General features: G+C 42.6%; 1 protein-coding gene across 2 annotated transcripts in view; it reads left to right on the top strand.

The window, feature by feature from the left end:
* Positions 1-24243, top strand: part of iqsec3a (IQ motif and Sec7 domain ArfGEF 3a) — a 104833-nt gene that overhangs the window by 20916 nt on the left and 59674 nt on the right. The window lies entirely within an intron of this gene.

Raw genomic sequence — 24243 nt, 5'->3', positions numbered from 1 at the left:
AATAAAAAGTTTTTTAAGTTGGCTAATTTAAAAAGCTCTAATGTTAGTTTGATGTGCTAATTTGCAACCACTGTCCCGGGGAATAGGAAAAATACAGCAACTCATAATTAGCCGCTGTAATAACTGTACCTTTTGCATGACAGCTTTGAGGGAGTTTAATAATTGATATTTAGAGTTGAATAGGCTACAAAACACAGAATTAGACACGCCTTTGTGCAGAAACGACAGCACAAAATGTTGTGTTGGCCTCTTGCTTTTATTTACCCAAGTGCACTCTACCACCAGAGTGTCACTATAATTACGGCATTCATCTGGCCGAGGCGCATCAGTAGCAATTAAGCCATCCGCCCACCAAAAATGGCTTGTTTGTTGTGGGCTGCACGTTCTGCAGGATTGTTTTGCCGCATTGTCTGAGCTTGGCAGAAAAATAGGAGATAAGGGAGCTGCGTTGCTGATGGCAAATCATAACCCCGGCCGTGCGGGACATAATAATAAGTGCAGCAGAAATAAAATCAAACTTTAAACACCTCTTGTGTATTCAGTCAGCCACTTGGACAGACTGAAGGATGGAGGGATATTAAGGGGGGGAGTGTTGGATTTGTTTGTCACTTTAAAGGTGCAACTTGTAAGAGTTGGTTGAATTATACTCTGAACAACAAGGGGGCAGCATATCACCAGAGTAACCGCTAGCTGCTGCAAATGTTAGCTGCCGTTAGCTCAGTTAACCGTGCAGCTAATGGTCGTATTAGCTGGACTAGGAGCTCGGAGCAGGTTGGCTTTAGACATAGACATAAAATAAACACCGTTATTTCACATTCTGTCAATATTTTTCGTTTATTTTTTAATACTTTAAACAAACAATCTTACGTACTGCACCTTTAAAGGACAGCACAAAAAAAAGCAATTGTCAGACTCAAAACCCAAGTCCCTAACAGTGTCACGAAAAGTCCATCGATTAGATACATGTGGCGACTCCAGAGGCGGCGTGGTTAAAAAAATTGGGAGTGACTTTCATAAAAATCAAAGCCGGAGGGGAAATTGGAAAAGGTAGACAAAAAATAAAAACAAAACACCGGCATCGATCGGAGTTCAGCAGCTTGAACTTTGCTTGATAGAAGCCGTTAGGTGCTGTTGTGTCGTGTGATTGCTTTGTGCTTAGGGACCATTAGCTAAAGGCACAAACAAAGTGCACAACGGAAGGTCCTTGCTTAACTTGTCAACCCCTCCGACACCTCCGCCTCCCCTCCTCCTCCTCCTGCCAATCTCCGAAGCAAAACCACTTCAAAAGGACGACTCTCTGGGGCCGAGACAGAAAGCAGCTTGTGGTTTTGTCTTTTATTTTCCTGTTCTTTGTTGCGTCTTTATCTCTTTTTCGAAAGCTGTATTATGTTGTTGTTGATTTTCTGTATTTCCGCATTGTTGTCAGTGAAATTCGTTGATCATTTTACTCACGTGGCATCACCGCATCACATCACGGCGACATAACTCTCACACAGCACCCCCACGCCCCCCATTGCATCCATCATCACTCATGTCCACTTCATTCGGGCTTGTCTCTCCACTGTGGTCACGTTAAGTTTGAAAGAGTTCATGTATGAATATTACCATGTAACCAAAAAAAAAGTGTAATTTATTTATGCAATGTAAAAAAAAAAAAAACTACCATAATGCATTGATGTGTGTACTGTAGGGTCTTTCCCATGCTGGAAACTGGTGAGCCTCCTTGTTGACACATGTAATGCATCTGTGTTCATGTGAAAAAAAAAAGTTCTTATCATGTTTGCATGCTTTGGCTTGGCAGTGATCAGAACATAGCTCCCTGTCTATCTCTGTGTGTGCGCGTGTGTGTGTGTGTGTTAATGTACGCGGCATATGTTAGGTAATTTACACTCACACCACCAGATCAGCAGGGGAATCCATAACGATAGGTCAGCCGAGAGAGACGAGTGAGTCACGTCACCTTATTGAACCCTGTAGGCTTTTTTTTCTCTCTCTCGTTATTTACGGGCTTTGAGCAGAGTCATCACATTTCTTAGCCAGCGATGCCATATGTCGTTATTTGAAGGGGCAGATATGTGCAGAAAGGAGTGCGTCAGAGTGTCCATGTTGATTCATTCAGAGTCAAAATAAATATCAATAATGCAACATTATCCCTTTTTTCTATTCCTCCTTTAATTTATCCTTGTGTCTGTTTACTTCATGTCAACTGCCCTGTAACATTACGCCTCATTGTCTTAGATAAGCGTTAGCGACGTTAGCTACTCACTCAGTGTAGCACCAATGTTAGAGCTAAGCTAACATTAGCTTGCTGTGGCTCTTTTTTACTGTTAACTTCCTGTCAGCTCTACATTACTACATAACATTACACCTCCAACCTTATGATCACCTACACACTTCACTTTGAATTAGTAGTGGACATTAGCTAGTCTAGTAGCATAAACATTAGCCTGATTAGACTCAATGCTAGCAAGAGCTGAATGTCTGTTTACTTAAAAACACTTTTAAGTAATAGTATTTTTTCGTTTTTTGTGTTTCTAAACATTTTGATAGTCACTCAGTGTCCTACATAAACATTAGCGACGTTAGCTAGTCACTACTGTCACACACACAAAAGCACTGTGAGCACTAAGGTTAGAGGCTAGCTAACGTAATGGTAGAATTGACAGGAAGTAAACAGAAGTGCAGTTCATTAAATGGATATCAATACACTGAATTGTAGAAATACAGCCTTATACACTTAAGTTTTGGCCCTACAGTTCCCATAATGCTCTGGGAGATGTAAACAGGAAGTAGATTGTTGCCTGTAGGCTACAACTTGAGTCCTGTTTCCGTTTTGCCTATATTTATCTACATTTTGGCAAATTAAACATTAAACATATGCCGAATGAGCGGTTAGCAGTTCCTGTTTGCAATGTACCCACCGATGTACAGACGACTACCAGTGTATTACTTTGATATTGAAGTGAACTTAAAAACATGATAATTCTTAGGCAAGTTCTAAAGGGTGTTTTTTTTATGATTTCCAAATGGATTAATGGCCATTTATTCGCAACGGACGTCAGAGATAACAACATCCTCGGAAAGTGTAAGTCACACTGAATCAAAAAATGTGCGTCACGTCTGCATATTCAGTTTTGAATTTAAACTGCTGAAAGGGGGCGCAAATTACCTAAACCTTGCAAATTCTTACAAAAGCCTCCTATAAACATAAATATGAGTGGATTTTGTTGTTGGGCTCCATTTGCCACCAGAGAAAGCCTGATTAACATATAAAAAGGACAACACGTTGCCTCTTTGTGCACTGCCTCCACTTCAGGATGTAATGAAGCCTCTTTTCAGACACTGAACCTGACAGACAAAGTGCAATCATTGATATTTCATTTGCACCGCTGCTTCTACTGAGAGTAATTCAAGCCTGTGTGTCAGAGGGGTCAGCTCAGAAAAGGGCAGCGGCGTGAGTTTTCACAAGAACTCATTGTTGCTAATTTGAAGCCGTGCTTGCTCTCTCTGGTCTGTTTCCGCCTGCACCCGGGGAAGCTTTACCCGATCGGGTCGGAAGTGGAAAAAACAAGCACGTATGTGGGATCATTTAAATGAGGAGAAAGGAGGAAGTTGTGAACTGAAAGGAGAAGTGAGGATTTCACTGTCACATTTAATGAGGACCCTGCGGAGGCTGGAAACTCACCCCGACAGTCCGGTCGCTCCTGCCAGGCTTTAGGGAGGCACCGGAGGGTTGAGGGACTACAGGTGATTTGTATTCAGGGTCGCCGAGTCAGATCTATAATCACTCGTGGAACAAGCTGATTGTGCGGGATGGCAACAGCCTTTCAATTAGCAGCGTGAGCCGTCCTCTGCTGCTGTGTGCTAAAATTGCACTCAGGAGTTTTGTTGTTACTTTTACACTTCCATAGGGGACCCGAAGTTTAACTTTAAAAACTGCTGTGGTCAACACACGGGGCCCCAGAAACCTAATAAATGGAAGGAAAAGGTTTTTTTTGAATATTCTAGCGTGGAGAACTATAAATAATGACACTCAGGGAAGATGCCTGGTGGACAAACCCCCGCAGGTAGAGTTTTTACCTTTTTAAAATCGCTGCTGTGTGTTTTTGTGAGTCCGCTTTTAGAACAAAATGCCTCTCCAGCGTTTGGGGTGAGCAGAAGTGCAACGACTGAACTCTGTTTGACTGTTTATCTCCGCAAGATGTACACATGCTCACCTTTTTGCTTTTTCATTGCAAGCTGATGTGCGCAATATGTGCGAACAGTTTGAACAATGTAAGGCGTAGTTTGGGGGAGAGTACAGCTGCTCTCTCAGCTCTCCTGTCCGCCAGAGCAGCCGATAAATTGGCCAGGGTTCATTAGAGTCGTCGCTTTAAACTTACAAGGTCACTGGTGCAGCATCTCGCACTGATAGAGCAGGATACAGCAGAAATTACTGCCATATGGACTAAGTATATGAAATATTAGCAAAGTAGTAAAGTCACAGGAGTTTATTGGTTCCTCTGATTAGCTTATCACTTATGTTCACGTTTTATTCTGTCTGAAGACAAAGAAAGCACATTTAACAAACGATGCAAAACACCAGCAACCAGGCTCGACCAAAACAACTGAGATGGTTTGGTTGGTTGTTCGGACCTGCTCACAGTGGAGTCTATGCAATTAGTGGATTCGCTCTGCAGGGCGAAGTAAATAAACAATCGCATGCTGTCCTGACAGCGCTGACCTTTGAGAGGACGCAGAGCCAGAGAGTCCAACATGTAGCTTATTAGCTGTGTTGCACCTTTTACTTCATTTATTTATTTAATTAACTGACAGCAAAGCTTGTTAGCTCGTGCAGCTGTGTTTTCCCTCTTCTGTCATTTTTTAAAAAGTTTTTTGGAACAAAACATTTTGCAAAAACATGTAGATTCATTTTGTGTTCCCTGTTCCTAGTACGACCGCGCCGTTAAGCAAGAAAAAGAAGCAGCGGCAGTAGTTTACACCCGCCAGTGTGCGCCATCTACAGGCAGGGAGAGGGATAGCGTCTGCAATTTTAACTCTTGAGCCACCAACACGTCAAATATGGCAGCTTGGTCAATGCCCTATGACACTGTACCTTCCCCTCTAGCATCGGTTTGGCACAGGAAGGTATCGGCAGTCAAGTTAGCAACAATATGTTATGTACAACGTCCAGTTAGACCTTTAAAATAAAGCGTGATGACAGTTAACATATTATGACATTTGGACTGTCGTGGCACCAAAACCTAAAATCCAGGGGTGTCAAAGTTAGAGGCGTAGGGCGACTGCAGCATGTCCTCACTCCCAATGCGCCAAGGGAGTGAGAACCAAGGACGTTGTAATTATACCTGGACACAGCCATGGAGGCGAAGTCAAAGCAAGCTCAGCAAAGCTGCTCAGTGGCGAATAAAGCCAAACAACTCGACTGTCTTCTGCATGAGAGATTTTCGCCAACCGAGCCAGTTAGCTTCCGGGTTAGCGCCCGGCTAACTGGAACGGGGATAATATAATTTAATCGTGCGACTCTCCTAGACTTTGCAAAATGTTATTGGTGAGGGTGAACAAGTCTTTTCACCGCGGTCGTGATGCTCAGTGCATCAGGAGACGATGTAATGACACGGTTTGGCCACTATGAAAACTGGCGTCAAAGCCTGGCGCTCGTCCTGGAGGCCTGCTGAGAACAGGCTGCAGTTTAAAATGTCAGCATTAAATACGTTCTGTCTTTGTCATGCCGGCGAGGTAAGAGAGGTTTATCTATATTGCAATTCAGAGTGTTTTACATACAGGGAGGTGAGGAAGTTAACTGGGGGTGGCGGCCGTCTACCCGTCTGCGCTGCTGTTGCTATTATTAAGGAGCTAATAAAACAATTTTTCTGCAAGTGTACAACTTATCTGACGATGACTGAACATCTCTCGTGAGAAAGAGTTTTTTTTAATTCAAATGAATAAATGTATGAGTTTGGACGAGCTGCTTCACATGTAGAAACAATAAATAAAGTGAACAGCAGAGAGAACAGACAACTTATAAATAGGAGCATCCCAGACGCACACAATAACGTCTTGCAGAGCGATGCCTTTGATCAAAGACTCTTCTGTCTCAAGTGAGCGCCAAGATATAATGCAATATACAACAATTTGCATAAAAACAACAGTGCTGAGTCTTAAATGTGTCTTTACAGTGGAAAGTTTGACACAATGTACTGTAAAACAATGTCCCTTCATGGCTGAGTCATAATAGGATAGTAAACACTCGCTCTTTTGGTCACAGAGTTAAATATAAACCGACCAGTCAGCTGTTGGCAGGTGACTGCACATATTTTTGGCTCGATACCCGAGCCTGTCGGTGATTCAGCTGCCAAACCGACCGCTCCCTCCCCCTCCCCGAACAGGCTCGCAGTGCGACAGAAAGACAGACATCTTGCTCACCATCTACAAACCCCTTTAAATCAGTCCTCCCGCTGCGCTCCTGACAAATGACTCACTCACACACACACACACCGGCGCCTTAATGAGGTATGTTATGCTAATTAGCTCACACAATCTGCCATAATGATTTACCTTGTCAGGGAGGAAATTAGTTGTCAAGTTACGCGAGATTTTGCCACAGAATCGTTTCTGTCTCCATGAACACACGATAACAGAGGTTTAATATTTGGGGTATTTCTTTGTCGCTGGGCAGAAAAACTATCTGAAAGTTCAGAGTGAGATTTGTGGGTAAATTTTGGCAAATTAGAGGCGATCTCCACTTTTTAACTTGCAGCGCGATTAAAGTTTACGGCCCCGCCGTTTATGATAGGCTGTAAAGAAAGCTAAAGTAGAGGAGAGGAAGGTTTACGCGCTGCATCTGGTGGAGCATATGACTTTTAAAAGAACATATAAAAAGAAGGACAACACATTTGGGACGCTGCCAGACCAGATTTAGGAGGCTTGTGTCATCGTTTTTTATCCGCTCCTTAAAAAACGTCCTTGATCGCGAGTCAAATTTCGATAAAACGCCACAAGATGAAACCGACGCTTGACGGGGATCGCAGCGGGGAGATTGATGGCGTTTCTTGCAGGAAATTAATTCACCTCTGGTGGAGGCACGAGTGAGACAGCTGCGGCGTCTCGCCAAGACACCTTTTTTCTCTAATTAATCACCGGAATTAATAATAAACTCCACTAATTAGTGGAGTCATGCTGTCTGCCAAATGGAAAGGTGACGCGGGATGAATAAGGACACAGCTGGAAATGCTTTGTCACTTTCGGGGGTAGGAGCGGAGACGAATGGAGGTTGAGGCTGCTGGGCAGAACTACAGGGACCATGATGCATTGAGACAGACGGAGGAACTGATAGGATGATTGATCCGTTCTTGCTGGAGGACGTTTCACGGGCAAAAGTGTGCCTTTGAGGTGCGCTGCGGCCACAAAATTCATTCCTCGTGCAAAACTCCTCACATGTGGCCCAAATTTTCTCTCACCCTCTCACCCCGTGATTGAACATTCGCCGTAATCTCCCTCCCTCTCCCTCTGTTGCACGCCGTGGCCGCGCTATCGTGCTGCCTCAGCTGGAGAGAGTGACCTTGTCGGCTTGCTGTTCTGTTGTCATGGGAACAGAGGCCACAGCAGGAAGAGACGGCGTCACATCCAGAGGCCGCCTGAGCGGAGTCAGGCAAACCTCTGCACACGTATGATCGTGCCTTTTCCCTCCGTCGCACCAGTATGTTTTATTCCCCACGTCGTCTTCCTATTGGTCCAGAGGGTTTTTTTTCTTCTGAACCAATCAGAGGGAGCGCTCGCCGTCATCCTCCTCGAAGGGTTCGTCCATTCAGCTGTTTAATTTTTTTTGTCCCAGCTTTAAACACATCCTCTGGGATTCGAGTAGCCTAAATATTCACTCGAAAATTGAAATCGGCACTCGGCGGCATTGTGAATGAATGAAAGGAGCTTTTAAAGAGTGCGGGTGCTGGGAGTAATTTCTAATTAAAGTGATGCTGCGACTAATTTATTTTCACCCCCAAGGCCCCGCTTTATGCAAGACACTCCACCACAGCGAATCTGCTCGCGCTCAGTTGCATCATCTTAGACGTCATTCACCGTTTCGTCCCGATGATCCTGATGAGACGAGACACGCTACATGTTTAAGAAAAAAAACAAAGACCACGACGCTCTGGACTTTGTGCGTCGCAGCGTTCCTGCGCCGTGGCGTCAAACGTTCAGATCTGAGAGCTTCTCCTCCTCTTCCCTCTTCTGGTCTGCAGCTTATCTCAGCATTGTGAAGCGAGTGGAGGGTTTTATTACAGAGGAGATTTAATAAAAGCACAACATTTTGATGACTTCGCTGCAGCAGCTCTCCTGTGTGTGCACTTTCAAATGTCTGTGTGTGTGTGCGCCAGTATCAGCACTCTTTTAAGTTTCAGCCTCTGTATAAATGTCGGGGCCTGGTTCTCAGATCTTCCTAGACGCACACAAACTGCTTTCAAAGGCGGAATAAAAGCTGTTGATAGCAATGCAGATTATTTATATTTATAAAGGAGCACTCCAGCGATTTAACGTGTCAAAGTTGCCACTTAGCCTGCGTGTTTAATGTCTTCTGCGGCTGTGGAGCAGCTTTGTCAAATCAAGAAAGTTACCCTGAATAAAGGCAGAGTCATCAGGGTTCACGACTTTGGGCTTAAAGAAACACAAACAAAAAGTCTGTGTTACAAACTTGGAAACGGAAATGAAAATGTTTGTGTTTAAAGCTGCGAGGAGACGAGACATTTCTCTCCTAGGATGGCAAAGGACTGGCGCTTCTTACTCCTACCTCTGATTGGTCAGCATTGGGTTAGCATAAGGATATCCGGGCTAAGCCAATCAGCAGTGGGTCATTTCTTAGCCATAATAAAGGACCAAAGTCAAGATATCTAGGCCTCTTTTACTACAGTTTTGACCAGAAATCAGTCTCTTCTGAGTCCTTATGTCAACGTAATACCAAACTCTTGCCTTTTATTTGTTATTCTAACAGATGCTGTGCTTATGCTCTGGTTAGGTTGGTCATGGTTTGGCTTAAGACACCTGCATTGGTCGCCACAAACGCAACTGAAGATGTCTCCAGGTCTCCCTACAATCTGCGCTTAAACGGCTAAAGATGGCCCGACATCCGGTTAAAAATATCCGGTTTCGGTCTCCACCTTGAAATGTCACGAGGTCTCCTTTCAAAACAGCTGGTTTGGTCACCAATAACGTGGCTGGAGATGGGCCGACTTCCCATGATATACGTCTGGTTTTGTCTCCACATACACGGCTGGAGATTGTCCAGAGTTCTCCTTTTGAAATGATCCAGCGGTGTCATGCTTACAAATGTTGAAGGTAATAAACGTGTATCCTGGCGCCTGGGCTGTGACAGAGGCAGGATTTGTAAAAAAATACATAAAATGACTTTTATATCCAACACTGCAGCATGTTAAACAATAGTTCTGGTCATTTAACTGGCTCACTTGTCCCTGGAGGCTCAGGTACTGACATCTCTATCCACTGAAAAAATGCTGCAGGAAGTAATGACAAAACCATGAATACAGCAAAATGATTCTGGTTTTCCGCAGGGGCAGGCAGTGAGAAAAAACACATGAAACTCCTAATGCATGCAGTTTTTCTTACTCTATTTGGGATTTATGATCATTTCTCATCCTTTCCTGCGCCATGTTAAACAATGGTTTTGTCCATTTGGAAGGAACCGACTCGCTTGTCCCTGAGGGCGCAGCCACCGCAACAATATCCATTGAAAATGTGCCGCAGGAAAGCTTATTATGCGGTAATAACCATTCTGTGTGTGCCGGAGTCACTGAAAGAAGTAAAACAATAAATGTGCCTTTTTTTTCCTGTAATGTTTTCCATATTTCAGAGAAGATGAGGTGATCGTTTAGAGCCGGGGTCCCGTTCTGATTACGACTCTTTGTTCTCAGCCTGAATACAGATCTTTAGATTCGCTAACGGCTCAAACGAACGCCGCGTTCCGTCTACAACCGGCCATGATTTTCAGATAATGAACATTTCGAGTCCACTGGCAGAGCCGTGTGATATATGAGCTCATTGACTTACAGTAAGCATCCCTCTCTTTCTCGTTATCTCACTCATTCCCTCGCACACACAACGCAACGTGCCAAGGTAGTATTAATGCTCCCCCCTTCTACTCTTTTGTTCTTTTTTCTCCGGCCGTCTTTTAATGGTCTGCCATCTTATTAGTCTCCATCATCTCACGGGTCCCAGAATACCCATAGTCCCATTCTGCGGGGCCAGTCAATAGCTCAACTCCTGCCTGACTGCGCTGCGATAAAATGTCCCCCGTGTGCAGGTGAGGCTGAGTGTATGCAAGAGAGACGGGCGAGCCAAGAAAGAGCAGCATGAATGTCGAGGGATGAGTGTCTGTTTGTGTTTCCTGTTCTGAACAGCCTGCAGCTCCACAAATGGACAAAATACGTCTCCTCTGGACAGCAGGGGGTGCTAATAAGGAACAGGAGTCCTGGCAGGAAGAGACGTCTGTCCCTCCACACGCTGGCTGCACATTTTGTCCTGACCTTTCTGCTGCTGGCCGTCAGCCCGAATATCCATCCTCCGTCCCTCCACCTAGTCATCCGTCGTTTGCTCTTCCTATTAAACTGTAAAGAAGTCAATGATTTGAGCCCAATGACGATTACTTTCCGCCCACAAAGTCCGTATCATGTCAGCCGGGTGCAAATGTGTAACAGCGTGCCTCGTTGTGGAGCAAACCTGGAGCCAAATGCCCCCAGAAGCAGGCATCTGGTGCCCTCAGCCACACTTCCCATCGGCTCCAGAGGTAGTCGAGAGGCCAGAGTGTGAGCTGTAAATCTACCGCGGGTTCAAACGGAGGGGAGATTTAACAATCTGCTTCATTCTGCAGCACACAGCAGATAACAGAAGAGGTACTAAGAGCTCTGAAATGTGTGACTCTGTCTCCGACCTTTTTAAATAGCTACAAATTACTCACATCTTCACCACGTGTGAATCACTTTTACATGGTTAAGCGATCGCGCCCCCCCCTCCCTCCGTCACCGCAAGTTCACATCTCAAACGCTGATTCAGAAGCACCTGAGAAAATGATGTCCTTTCCCACACAAACACTGTTAAACAGGCAGCGATACCCTGGATAACCTTTATGCTAGCTTGAAAGCTAGTCCCTCTGCAGGATGGGGTTTTTCACTAAGCTGAGTGGACTGTGTTTTACCTCAGTTCTTAGTAGCATTAGCTGCTAATGCTAATGCATGATCTTGATGCACCTCCTTTTGTATTTATCGTAGTTTTAAGATGGTGGCTGAAAGTAATATTTTTGCTAAGTACACTGATTCACTGTCTGGCCGAGAGTTAATAAATAAAGTCCCATTTTCTCACACTCAATGCTAAAGATCTAAGATGGGGCTAGCAGCTAATTAGCTTAGCTTAGTGGACACAGATTAAAAGCAAGATATAATATGTTTATTAGGGAGCTTCAGAGGTCCTGGTAGGTTAAATTTGTTTCCTTTAGAGAGCCAGACAAGCTGTTTCCTCCTGATTCGTGTCTTTGTGTAAAGCTAAGCTAGCCGGGTGTTTCGGTAGTCCCACAAAACCAACAACAGTTATCGGTCTTCTCTCTAGATCAGTGTTTCTCAAACTTTACACACCATGTATCACCTCATACATTTCTTGACCAACATAAAAATGTAGTAGCGTCGGCTTACTTTATTCAGCTAACTGTTTAGCACCATTTTCTGCTAACGTACCACCAGCTGTACTCGTGCCACAGCCAAAATATGTACCAGTGGTAGCAGCGTATCACCAGAGTAACCGCTAACTAAAGCCATCGTTTGCTAGGTAGATCTGTTAGCCGTGCATGAAGTGGTCAAGACTGGCAGCTTGTAGCACCAGGGGAGTGTTGGTGTTTACACAACTGGCACGGGAATGTTGGACCATGATGGGCTGGGGCTAGCTGGTTAGCTTGCTAACAACATATTGCACTTTAAAGCCGATAAACTTTATTGTCATATGTTCAGCGTCCCCTACGTTTAATAAGCTTGATCGGGACAGTTTTTCCAGCTTGCATGTCACATTTCTGACGGCTAAATCTCACACCAACCCCGACCGTGATTGTTTATTGCCTGTGCGCAGCTGGGTGCCATATTGTACATGTGGGTTTGCTGTTGGTGCAGGATCATCCTTGTGTGTTTATCTTAATCCTCACCACAAGCAAGAACTACATATAAATAAATAACTGCAGGAGCACGAGAGAGCGAGAGATTCAGCGGTTTTAAAAAAGAGAAAAATGGGAAAATGTGTTGCCTTTATCCCAAACACCTGCCGTCACACACACACACACACACACACACACACACACACACACACACTTGAGATCTCACGGGTACAGGTTGTTCCCTTCTGCTCCCTGTGATGGGACATTAGGTGTCTCGGGCGTGGGGTGACACTGTCAGGTTCAGCGTTCATCACCGGGTAGAGTCCTTGTCCTGACAGCTCGCCGACAGCCTCTCGACGGTAGATCAACAAGGAAATGAGTGGAGAGGAGGAGGAGGTGGAGGAGGAGGAGGACGCGGAAAAACTGCTGACAGGGCGACCTTCCTCTGCTGTCGCCTCGCTCACTGTAATGAGAGACAGCGACGATGAGGAGGAGGAAGAAGAAGGGAAGGAGCGTGGTTGAGGTTCAGATTAGAGAACGAAGAAAGGCGGCGAGATTTAATGATGTCGATACTCGTGGTGAAAGAGATCTTTTGAGGAGAACATATTTACGATAAGAAGATAAATCTACTGAAAAAATATCTTTTTGTGTTCCCTCATTACACTCAAACGAACGGCGGCTGAATGCTGATGAAAGTAAAAAACGTTTCATCCCTCTTTTTTTTTACTCAGTCATGCTTTTGTGCACACTGTGCAGCCGTTACCATGACTTCAACTGTGTTTTTTTTTTATGATTTATTTATTTAATTTTTTATTTTGTGGTGAGTCATCTTTGCAGTGTGCATGTCAGGCTTGTGTCATCCCCCTGTCAGTTCAAGCCTTCTTTTGAAGAGGTGATGGGTGGTCAAAATAAGTTACTTGTTTAAAAAAAGACCAGTGGTGCCAACACACACACAGACACACACACAAATATTCTCTAAGAAGAAACCTTCAGAAGGAAAACGCCTGAAGAAATCCTGGACATAAAGACAGAAATAGCAGATAGCATCAGTGACTCACAATCATTCAAAGTTAATGCGGCTTCTCGTCGCAGGACTTAGTTTTGACCCTTTTAATGTAAAAGACATTGTTGGTGAAGTCAGACTTGTTATTGCGCACCGGCTCCTTTTTGACTCCACTCTTTCACCCCATTTGATAACCATAAAACGCACCATTAGTCTGCTTCTACAGAAGCCCGCTAAGCCCATTTTTTTTCCCAGATAGACCTGCTTTGACATCGCCCACCAGTCCGGTGGCTCCGTAACGGCCCACATCACCTCCCAACGAGGACTGATGTCGGAGAGGAGATTAAACGTGAGGGTCCACGCAGGCATGGACGGGCTCTCACTCTGGAAGAAAAACCTTTCACATTTCACTGAGATGTAATTGAATTTTCCCCCGCTCTTATCTGCCCCGTGATTGGATCACATCTAACCACTTTCTAGCGGAGGGTCGATGGAGGCACAACGCCGAGGCACCTCCTTGCCTTAACTTTATTTTTGCCATAGAATAAACAGAGTGAAACATATATATTTTTTTTTTACTCTTCCCTTGAAAGCAATTTCACCGATGAGGGGAGACTGATTTGGATTGTGTGTGTGTGTGTGAGAACAGTGACAGATAATGGAGAACGTGCAAGAGAGTGAATAGTGCAGCCCGATGCCAGACCGATGCCTCTCCTGCCTCAGCGCCGGTGTTACAATAAACAACCTCCCCTCTCGATTTGTTCTTTTGTGGCGCCGAACGCCCGGTGACAAATAAAGCCCGTAGGAGGGAAAATAAATAACTTCTCCACTGTAAGTCTGTGCACATAATTTGGAGACTGTCATCCCAAGAAGAATCGACAGCATTAGTTGTTTCATCAAACTGTCCCAAAAGCAGGAAGCAGAGGTCTTGTCCTCAGAGCTTTGTAGCAATAGTTGGTTACAAGATAGAAAGTCCCACATTGAACGTGTTTTACTTTTAAAGCAGCTGTAATCGTGATTTTCTTAATAAACAGAATTGAATTTGAATTTCCCCTTATTCTTAATCTATAATATTACATCATAATGTGTTTATTATTCCAACTCAAGTAGTCAACATTCGCTGTGCACTTCAGTGGAGTTAAAACATAAAGTAGTAGAACATGGAAATCCTCATGTGAAGTCACCGCCGAGCATCCGACATACATCCTTACGTCTTTGACTCCGCACCACGTGTCCGTGACTTGGTTGTGTTCAGCCTCTGAATGCGTCCACCAAGGTACCCGAGTGTCTTGAGTTTGCATAACTGTGCAGGTTTAATGAGAAAATAATAAGCTGGACATGGAGACGTAACTTTAGCTCATTGACCAGAAACAACAGCTTCTCTGAGGGGACAGACTACTTTCTTATAAATCACAATGTTAGGACGGTACAACACTTAGTGGTTGATGACTGTCAGCCATCGGGGATGTACGATGGCATCGTTCATTGGCCCACCCCTAGAGGAAATCATGATATCTTCATTTACGCCACTAGACGCTGGGGTTTTGCAACCTTTCTGTTATCAGTATGTAATACAACATGGAAGAATATAACTTACAAGCCCCCTTAAATTAATGCAAAGCTTTATAAGTAAATGGACTCCTGCTGACCCTTTCACTATAAGATGATGATATGATATTATGTTCCAGGCTGCTGCTGCATCAACATCTCGTGCTGTATTTATCAGATATGGGTGCACGTTTGTCTCGCGGTCCCTCTGTATTATTGTTTGACGAGCCCTCGGCCTCCGCTGTTTTTGGATGCATCACAGTCTCCGGCTGTGTGTGAATGTGTGTGTTTGTGTTTACGAGCGTCGAGGCCCACTCGAGTGTAAAACACTGAAGAGCTTACAGTGTGTTTTATCAGATGCCAAATGTTGCTGTCGTGTCCTCTTATCTCTCCTTCAACCGTGGATCAAACAGATCATTCTGTATGTACAGGGTAGCGTTCACCCTGACAAGTGTTATGTATGCTTTCTTTACTGACGGGGAGGTGTGTGTGAGTGATCATGAGCAGGCTTTCAAAGCTGCTGAAGGTGAATTGTAGTGTAAGAAAGAGGACTGATGTCTCCCATTTCTGTTATATTGGCACTTTTTTAAAATCGCATCACAGATACTGCAGTATAGAAGCCTTAACATTCAGCGGATTGATGATTACCATTTGTTTCGTGAAGGATTGTAATTCAGTTTGAATGACAAAACATTCAGAAACTCACTTTCAGTTTTTCCAATATCCATATATTTCAAGCTATTGTAAGCAGCCACGACCAATAAATCACCCGTAGTGCTAAGAATTGTCATCAGACTCTGCAGTTGTCGTCAGCAGTGGAGCGTTTCAAAACAAGGGTTTTTTAGATTTACAGCCCAAAACTTCCTGATTTGATTCACTTTCACCGCTCTCGTCAACTTCCTTTTCAACTCATGTGAACCCACTTTACTTTATTAAAAGTCCTGTTTTTTGCATCTCATTCCCAACTTGTCAGTGATGTGGTGACACATCCCACATCGTTTATTCTCTTTTCTCTAGCAGCTGTTCAAGCTGGCGATTATTTAGTCAAGGGAGTATTTCAGATAAAGTAAGTGGAGTCATCAGCATATGGCATATTCTACATCTGATCTTTAATTACGTCACAGGCTTTATCCCTTTTCCAATTTTCACCCCTATCCATCGTTTTCAAGTGCCTTGCCCCTCAGACCAGTTACGCTGGGTAGTGGTTCAAATCTCCGCCTATGAAAATGGAAAAACCCTTCATGACCCTTGTATGTCATCAGCTGTCATGAAACAGGCGCAATCGGAGATTTCCAGTATGCCCTCAGCTGTGGTGATTTCTCTTCATAACTGTGGCATTTATCTGATGGATAGTACAGCTTCATGGTATCAATCAAGTCATCAAATAATAATAATCTGGCCACTAGCGGTGATTTAAATGCTAACATTAGCAACATGTGGTCCTACCCTGCCAGTCTGCACTGATATTTTTCTTCGCTGCTGGACTTAAGTCAAATTCTGGTCACATTCTTGGATGCATGACATCCAAAGGGGGGATGTCACGAACAAATCATCAATAACAATGGAACGTTAGCTTGCTAGCTAGTTAGCTACTGAGACATCAACATAACAGAGTTCCTATCTTACAGAACAGCACACTTCATCTTCCGTTTTATTGTCTTGGTCTGCTCTTCCATCAGTTCTGCCAAAATCATTCTGGAAGTTAGTATTTGTTCCCACTCCAGCACTTTGTCTGTCCTCTGTGGGTTTTGGGTATAATCTCTTAGACAATCAGTTTCAGTAGCGTATTGATAATCCTCTCAGAACTCATCTTTATCCTCCGTACAGCAAAGTCATCCCTCAACACAAAGTGAAGATTCGTCACTCGCAGCATCTTGTTCAGTGTTAATATTTCGGCCGCCGTCACCGCCGCACTAAACAGTCATTTCATTTTCATTTTTCATGACATGTCAGTGAGGCTTTCTGTTCCCGTCGTGAATCTGTCTTTTCTGCTCCTGAGCAGGCTTCATCCTCTCGCTGCCCCATTCTGAAATATCACAGCGACTTCATGGATATTCTTAAGCAACTCCAAACATAAATTAGACCACTCATTCGCTCTCTCCTCCTCCTGGCTGTAATGAAAGTCTGGATTTATCTCCATGCAGCTGCCTCTGATTTCCCTGGATGGTCTGACAACTCCCTCAGCCATTTGTAGAATCACAATCCATCTCGATGGGTATTTCTTCCGTGTAACGTACACAACTCATCTTCTTGTCCACCTGTCTTCACATCTTTCCCTCCACCAATTCCAGCTCATGATGGGCAGCTTTACTCCTCTTACTCTTTGTTCAGTGTTTACCTGTTTACAAGAGAGTTTTCCACCACTGCCATGTTGACAGGCTCTTTTCTTCTTTATTTGAATATCATACACATAATTGAACGTCAGCTGAGCCCAATTTCTCGTTAGCTAATTGTCTGACTAGCTTTCTGGGATGTTGTTTACAGTGATAATGGTGATACATGTACTACTCAAAATTCACGGTAATTTGTAAGTTAAGTCTTAGATTTCACACAGGTTTCCTTTATCAGCTGTAGCTCAACTAGTGTAAGCTAATGCTAACGTTAAAACTCTTTGGTTGTCTGTTTCGAAACAAGCTTTTAGTATTTTTAGCTTATTTGTTCTAAAATGAGAACCATGTAAAAGCTTCTTAAATATCCACATGATGGCTACATACATGTTAGCATGCTTGACTCAGGCTAAAGCTAAGCTGCTGGGCAAAAATTATGGAAAAAATTACTTCAACAGACAACATTGTGGTAAGATTGCGTGATTTAATGTTAGCCGTTGCTCTAAATTGATTTAGTATTTTTCTAACGTTACCTGTTACCAAGTAAGTAATATAATTAGCTTGAAATAAATGCAGAGTTAAGCTAAGCTAGTTGGCTGGGTTGGCACGCTAACGTTAGTTAACATTCGAGCTCTTTTTGATTTTGGCAGGCTAAAAACTAAATGGGGTAGTAAACAGAAGCAGGCTTCTCATTTATAGCAAAACCGTGGATTTTAGCAGCTGTAGCTTAACTAGTGTAAGCTAATGCTAATGTAAAACTCCTTGGTTGTCTGTTTCAAGATGATTTTTGAATATTTTTAGCTTATTTGTTTTAGGATGGGAGCCATGTAAAGGTTTCATAAGTATCCGCATGATGGCTACATACATGATACCATGATTGATTCAGGCTAAAGCTTAATCTGCTAGGCATTTTAAAGGCATGCATACTCTTTCGGCATGCAGAGAAATCCAGAAAAAGTAAGACTTCACAATTATTTTGTTAAATTATAAAACAACTAAAGCTACAGCCAGCTCTAAATTTAAGATTTGGAGTTGAGCGTTTAATTTAATCAGAAAAAATGGCTTACATATACACCTTAACCAGAATAAACTTGCTTATTCTAAGAGAGATTTCATTTTATGTGAAAGTGTTATATATCTGCATGGTCGCCCACATGACATGAAGCAGCTCCCGGGAGATTTTCGAGACCATGGTGGGTGGCCTGTCTTCTCCCATTTAATAAGCCCATGAGTAATAAAAGAGTCACTTCAGTAGAAAGCACTGAAGTGAACTCATGATAGTTCAGAGTTCAAGCTTTTGTCAAAAGTTCAATGTGTTTCTTTTGTGGAGGGAATTTGGTCTTGAGTGTGACAGATATCGTGACTGTGGGAGATGTGAACAGGGCACCCTTTGGTGATTTATGTAATTTATTTTACTTTATTCAAAATTTGCGTGGGGATTTTTTTACTCCGTCCCATGTAACCAACCAACAGCCACCTCCACAACTGTCCCGGCTTGCCATCCTTTGATGAATCCTGAATATGTCTCAATCTCTTTGGCCAAATTTTACTAAAAGTTTGAGATAGTTCCTTCTCCTCCATTAGTTGTCTGGTATCTGTTATCTGTGTGGTATTTCACAATTTTAAAAATGTTGTCGTGTCCAAAATGATTGTGTTGTTTATATCTGTTTAAGAATTCTGACAAGTTGGTTCCAGCGTCTAACAAGGTTTGTTAGAAAATAGTGTAACGCCGTTGGTATCATGTGGTATCTGTGTTTTTCTTGGTAGTTGCCTTTTTTTTGGGTAAGAACTTAAAAATGGCTAAATTCTACAGTATACACCCAACATACTGTATTGCCCTAACGTTATCCAGCAAGCGCTCGCAATGTTAACGTAAACTAGCACAAGCAAAGTTAACGATAAGTAGCGTTTGTTTCACCAGCATTAGCGAAGTTCACGTTAGCTACTGTTAGCCACATTTGCAAGCAAGCGTTAGCAACATTAACATTTGTATTCAGCGGTAGCAGTGTTAGCTAGTGCAACAAGACGAGACGACTTCTTTAGATATTATTTATTAAGAGTTCAACATCCAAAAACCACCAGAAATGTGTTGTGGTTGCTGATTCCGATTCATATTATTCTTTGATGATGACTGGTGCATAGAAATACACAACATTACTATATTTCAACTGAACCCTTCGCACCTTAAACTAGCACAAATAGGCCGTATGTTAAATATCCAAATGTTCATGTAGGACTCCATTGATCTTACTAAGAAGCTGTTATTCTCCCAACTTTCTCCTAAGAGATCTCAACTTTACAGTTACCTTGTCTGTGCAGTGAATTACAATAAATCAAATACTGCACTAGCTGAATTATTATGCCATATCAGCCCTTTAACCGCCACAGATTATCACTGTAGTAGCAGAGACTAACTATTTGAGCATGTATGACATAAAAATAGCCACAGAAAAGTAGATTTTCTGTATGTATAGGAGTCCTTGTTCACTCAAGAATTGTCAGTGATATGAAACATAATAAATGGGGATTTGCTTCAAGCTATATTCCTCAATTTAGCTTTAATTTCAGTTTAGTTTCTCCGTCTTTTGAGCCAATAACTTGAAATCGTCAACAAGCCCATCGCAGCAAGCTATTGTTGAGCAGTGGAATCAATACGCCAATACTCTGTGTGCAGTAGTTTTGTTTAATATCTTTTGTTTGCTTCAAAAAATCAGACTTTTGTTTTTAGATATTTCTTCACGCCTGTGATCAGGTACAACAAAGCCTCGGTCATGTGATTCTTTTATTATTGAACTATGTTGCCTAAAAGAGTAAGCAACATAGAAAAGAGTCACATTTAAATAAGAGACTCATGCATTGGGAAGCTGCCTGGGGGTATTTTCAACTATGTGAGAAAGGAAGTGAGCCAAATAAGGAAAAAACACAGTTATTTCCCCCTGATGGGCCACATAATAGGCAATTAGCTTGTGAAATCATCGGTGGGGGCGGGGGGGCTCGATTGTTTGTTCCACTCACAGCGAGGCGAAGCCGCCGAATCCTTTCTTCGGGCATTGTTGATCTTGAACGCACCCTTTTCTTTCTGCCTCGCTGTTAGGCGCCCATAAAAAGCTGCTTTTGCCGAGAGGTATAAAAATAGCATTGTGATTCTTATGTGTAACAAGATGTGAGTAAGAAGCAAAGATGAGCATTAGAATCGGCCTGAACGACAGCGGGCTTTACGTACCTACTGTAACACACTGTACATGTTATTGTAAGGTTTACCAAAGCAGGAAGTGTTCAGGCAAGAAAGTCCACTACTGTATGACAGAGGAGCTGCCCACAATTTCCACCACCATGTCTCCTAAAACTGTACAGTGTCCATACTGGACAACGTGCAAACTGTTCAGTGGTCACATGTAGGAAGCTTCAAACACTTGGATAAGGTTTATTCCTTCAGATCAAGAACCTGACAACATCTGTGATGCAGGACACAAAGTCTCCAGTGTCACATGACCTTGACTCGAGTCAGAGTCTATTCATGAATCTGATGACTTGTGCTTCACTAAACAACATCAAAAAGGACTTTGACAGCAGTGAGTCGTGACTTCACTTGGACTTCAGCCTTTGGACATGACGACGAGTGTGGAGCCCAACGAACAACAAACCAAGGACTGAAATATCTCGACAAGTTTTGGATGGATTAAGATCCAATTTCATCCTCATGATTTTGGTCTTCCCCTGTAGTGCCAACATGAGGTTGATATTTGTGGTTTTGGGTATACTGCCGTGAAAATTATGGTCCGCTTAAGATGAATTATAATACTTTGGTGAGCCCCTGATTTTTTAGTTCTTGCCATTTTGTTTTTTGGTTGATGACCAAAAACCAACAAAACTACTCCCATTCCCATCATCCTCAGTTGTAGTTTGTGTTTAGTGATAATTAGCAAATATTGGCATGCTAATGCGCAAAAGTAAAGTATGTTAGCATAAAGCTTATACACTGTATTTGTTTCATTAATTTAGTATTCAACAATGAGTGACTGTCATCAATAGAGGTTTCACGTTATATTTCCGTTACATTTGTTACGTAACTTTGTTACTTTATTTTACGTTAAGTTATGTTACGTTAATGTTACACAACTTTACATAATGTTCAGTTCCGTTATGTTGCGTTATGTTAGATATCACTACGTTACATTACGTTATGCTGCATTACGTTTCCATTACATTAATGTTACATAACGTTGCATTGCGTTGTGTTGTGTTGTGTTAGCCAGTTACCTAGATGGCAAAAGTTGTTAATTCAACTAAGAGTTCTGGTCAAAAAGGTCGATTTTTTGTTATGGTGGATCATCCATTTAATAGTTTAAATGTTGAAAAGATGTCATTATATTCTGATTAAATTTGAGGAATGAAACCCATATTGTCTTAATAAGCTTTGCAAATTCCTCCCTCGCAACTTCTCATCAGTCAGCGTTGAGCAATTGGTTCCTCAATAAATTGTTTCTTTTTTCAATCCGTGAAATTGTTTCAACATTTTTTAGGTCGTAAAGTATATTTTTTACATTGAATTTGACTTTAAAAATTGCAAGAACCCTGTTAAAACACCACTTTGCATCTGTTTAGGGATAATATATGGCACTAGATTTGGTACATAAGGACATGGACTTGACCTGGGACTTATTGTTACTTGTTCTACTTCAATGAATGCCATACCTCCTCAATTTGAAAGAAACCTTGTATAGTATAGTCGTATAGAAACATATTCTTTTCACAGATAGGCAGCCAGGTTTTTAAATGACATTCTGTGACATTGAATATCTGTCATTTCCCATCCTGGCAGTCCTGCCCATGAGTACTGCGCTCTGTATATATCTGTGTATTTGCAGTATGTCAACCATAAATCTACAATGCAATTTCCACTTGCTGCTCACTGCCTCTCCTTCTCTTTATATCTCTCCTTCCATTTTATCCACATCCCCCGGCATCGGCTTTTGAAGAGATTCAATTTGAAATCCTGTCTTGCATATTTCACGAGCCCAACCTGTTTTTTATACCCTGTACTCTGTTGTTGCTGGAAAGATGTTTCATTGACATTGCATGGGAACGCCTGTGGTGGTACTGGTCTGTGTCTATAGACTTGCGTGCTCTATGTGCAAGCAATTTGCTCCTAAATCCTCGAGGGTGACTTTTCTCGCTCACTCTTAAAATTCAACACGATAAATAAAAGCCTACTCTTTCACAGCAGGAGGCAAGAATCTTGAGTCTGCTGCTTTTTGTTTTGTATCCTCGCCTCTACCTGCTCAGCCTGTGATCCCGATATCTGACCCTCCATAAAAGAAGTGAATTCCTGCATGGGATTTAAGAAGAGCCAAAGGCTGAATCGCTGCTTTTCAGAGACATAAACTGGTCGTCATTGATCTCAGTCGACTCCCCCGTGCTCAGAATGTATGGATTACGTATAAAAATACAGAATTACAAACTGCCTCGCTTTTATGCCAGGTTTCTTCTCCGCTCTGTGCCTACCTTTTGCTAAGTAGTGGTGCTATCTATGAGCGCGGTATTGATTGGCATCTCCATAACCAATCCATCACTACAGGATTGATCACATGAGGTGAGCAGAAAGCAGAGAGAGGGCAGCACCTCCCATGCATCACTGCACGTCTACTCAAGGTTACATTCTCCGAGCAGAGATAGCCATAGTTTGCAATTGTAACATACTTACTCCAGGCCTTTTTTAATGCTTATTTAACAAGATTTTGTGCAATGGTTTACAATATTTTAGACCTTTTTTCCAATCTCTATTGTATCAGTGCTCAAAATGACCTTTCCCAGCATACTCTAAGTCATACACAAGTGCACCGGCCTTGACTTCCCGTCTTTGGGGGAAGGAAAAAAGCAAAAAATGCTGTTAGCCATGTGACTCATCCACATGATTTAAACATGTCATGGCTATATTTGTTAACCATTCCACACTAAAGCTTCAGTGAACGTGGCCAAGAATGGGCTGCAAGCCCTCAGGAGATTACACAATATGCAGAAAGCCTACGTGAAATGGTTTCTCAGTCCTTTTCTGGACTCCATTGTCTGCTTTGTAACAAGAGAGTGATGGTGGCTCTTATGGGAGCGACGGTGCTGCAGATGTATGTGGGTAGCCGATGTGTGTTTGACCTTGATCACGGCAAACAGACACTCGAAGACAAGATATATGGCTTTTCATCTGTTGATGAAAGGAGGCCCAGAAGGATGTGTTGGATTCCAGAGAGATACGTAACTATTTTATTTAGATGGTAGGCTTTTATTCTCAGTAAAGGCTCGATCGTCTTGTACCACACTGTGGACTTTCTGAACAGCTCTTTGATGACACATTCACGTCCCTCTCGGGATTAATTGCAACAACATTGGTGGTTCCTTTGTTTTTCATTTAGCATCATCATCAGGTCATATTTTAATATACAGTAGTTCTGGTAAAAGACATTTGATTGTTGAGTTTCAGTCCCAGATTGTCAAAAACCAAAGCTTGATAGTCAATGGTTTGGGTCCAAAGACCCCATTTGGTATTTGATTTTGATTGGTATTGGATGATTTGGGCATGAGGCCGGCGTACCCCACCACTCGTTAGCTTGGATCGACTCCAGCACCCCACAGCCCTGCAAATGATAAGTGGGTTTACAGTAATGAATAGATGGACGGATGGAAAGACTCAACAATCAACTGTATTTCCACAGAAAGTTACATAGTGTTGTTTATAAAGGTATTTGGATAATGACATTGACATGGTCGACATTATATCTGTATGTTAGCTCAGCACCATTAGCATGTTAGCAAGCTGACGTTAGCTCAAATTCAAGGTACAGTCTCACAGAGACGCTAGCAAAGCTGTCGTTCCCAAGTAGCGTTGTTGTAGTTTTATTATGACGTTAAAACATTTTGAAAATCTAAATTCTAAACCATTTAAATATTAAAGAGACCTTTTTTTTTTAAATAAATGGTCGAAATTGATACAGCAGAGTCTAACATAGCCTGACTGTAAGTCCCTAGAATGGGTCCAAAATCGTGGATCCTACATTTCCCACAATGCAGCTGTCTTTCTTTAGACCCTCCCCACGTCTCAAGTCTTTAACCTCATGGATCTTTTGCACATTGATATTACTTGGTGTGATCAGACCCAGTCAGTCACTCATGCTGTCACACTCTGCCTCATCTCCTCATTCCCAGTGCAGCACACCGTCACACCACATCTCCCA

The sequence above is a fragment of the Pagrus pagrus genome (assembly GCF_965226575.1).
Source record: "Pagrus pagrus genome assembly, chromosome: 23".
In the NCBI taxonomy this organism is placed as follows: Eukaryota; Metazoa; Chordata; class Actinopteri; order Spariformes; family Sparidae; genus Pagrus; species Pagrus pagrus.
Note: the sequence above shows the minus strand (reverse complement) of the source record. Positions and strands in the feature narration are given on the sequence as shown.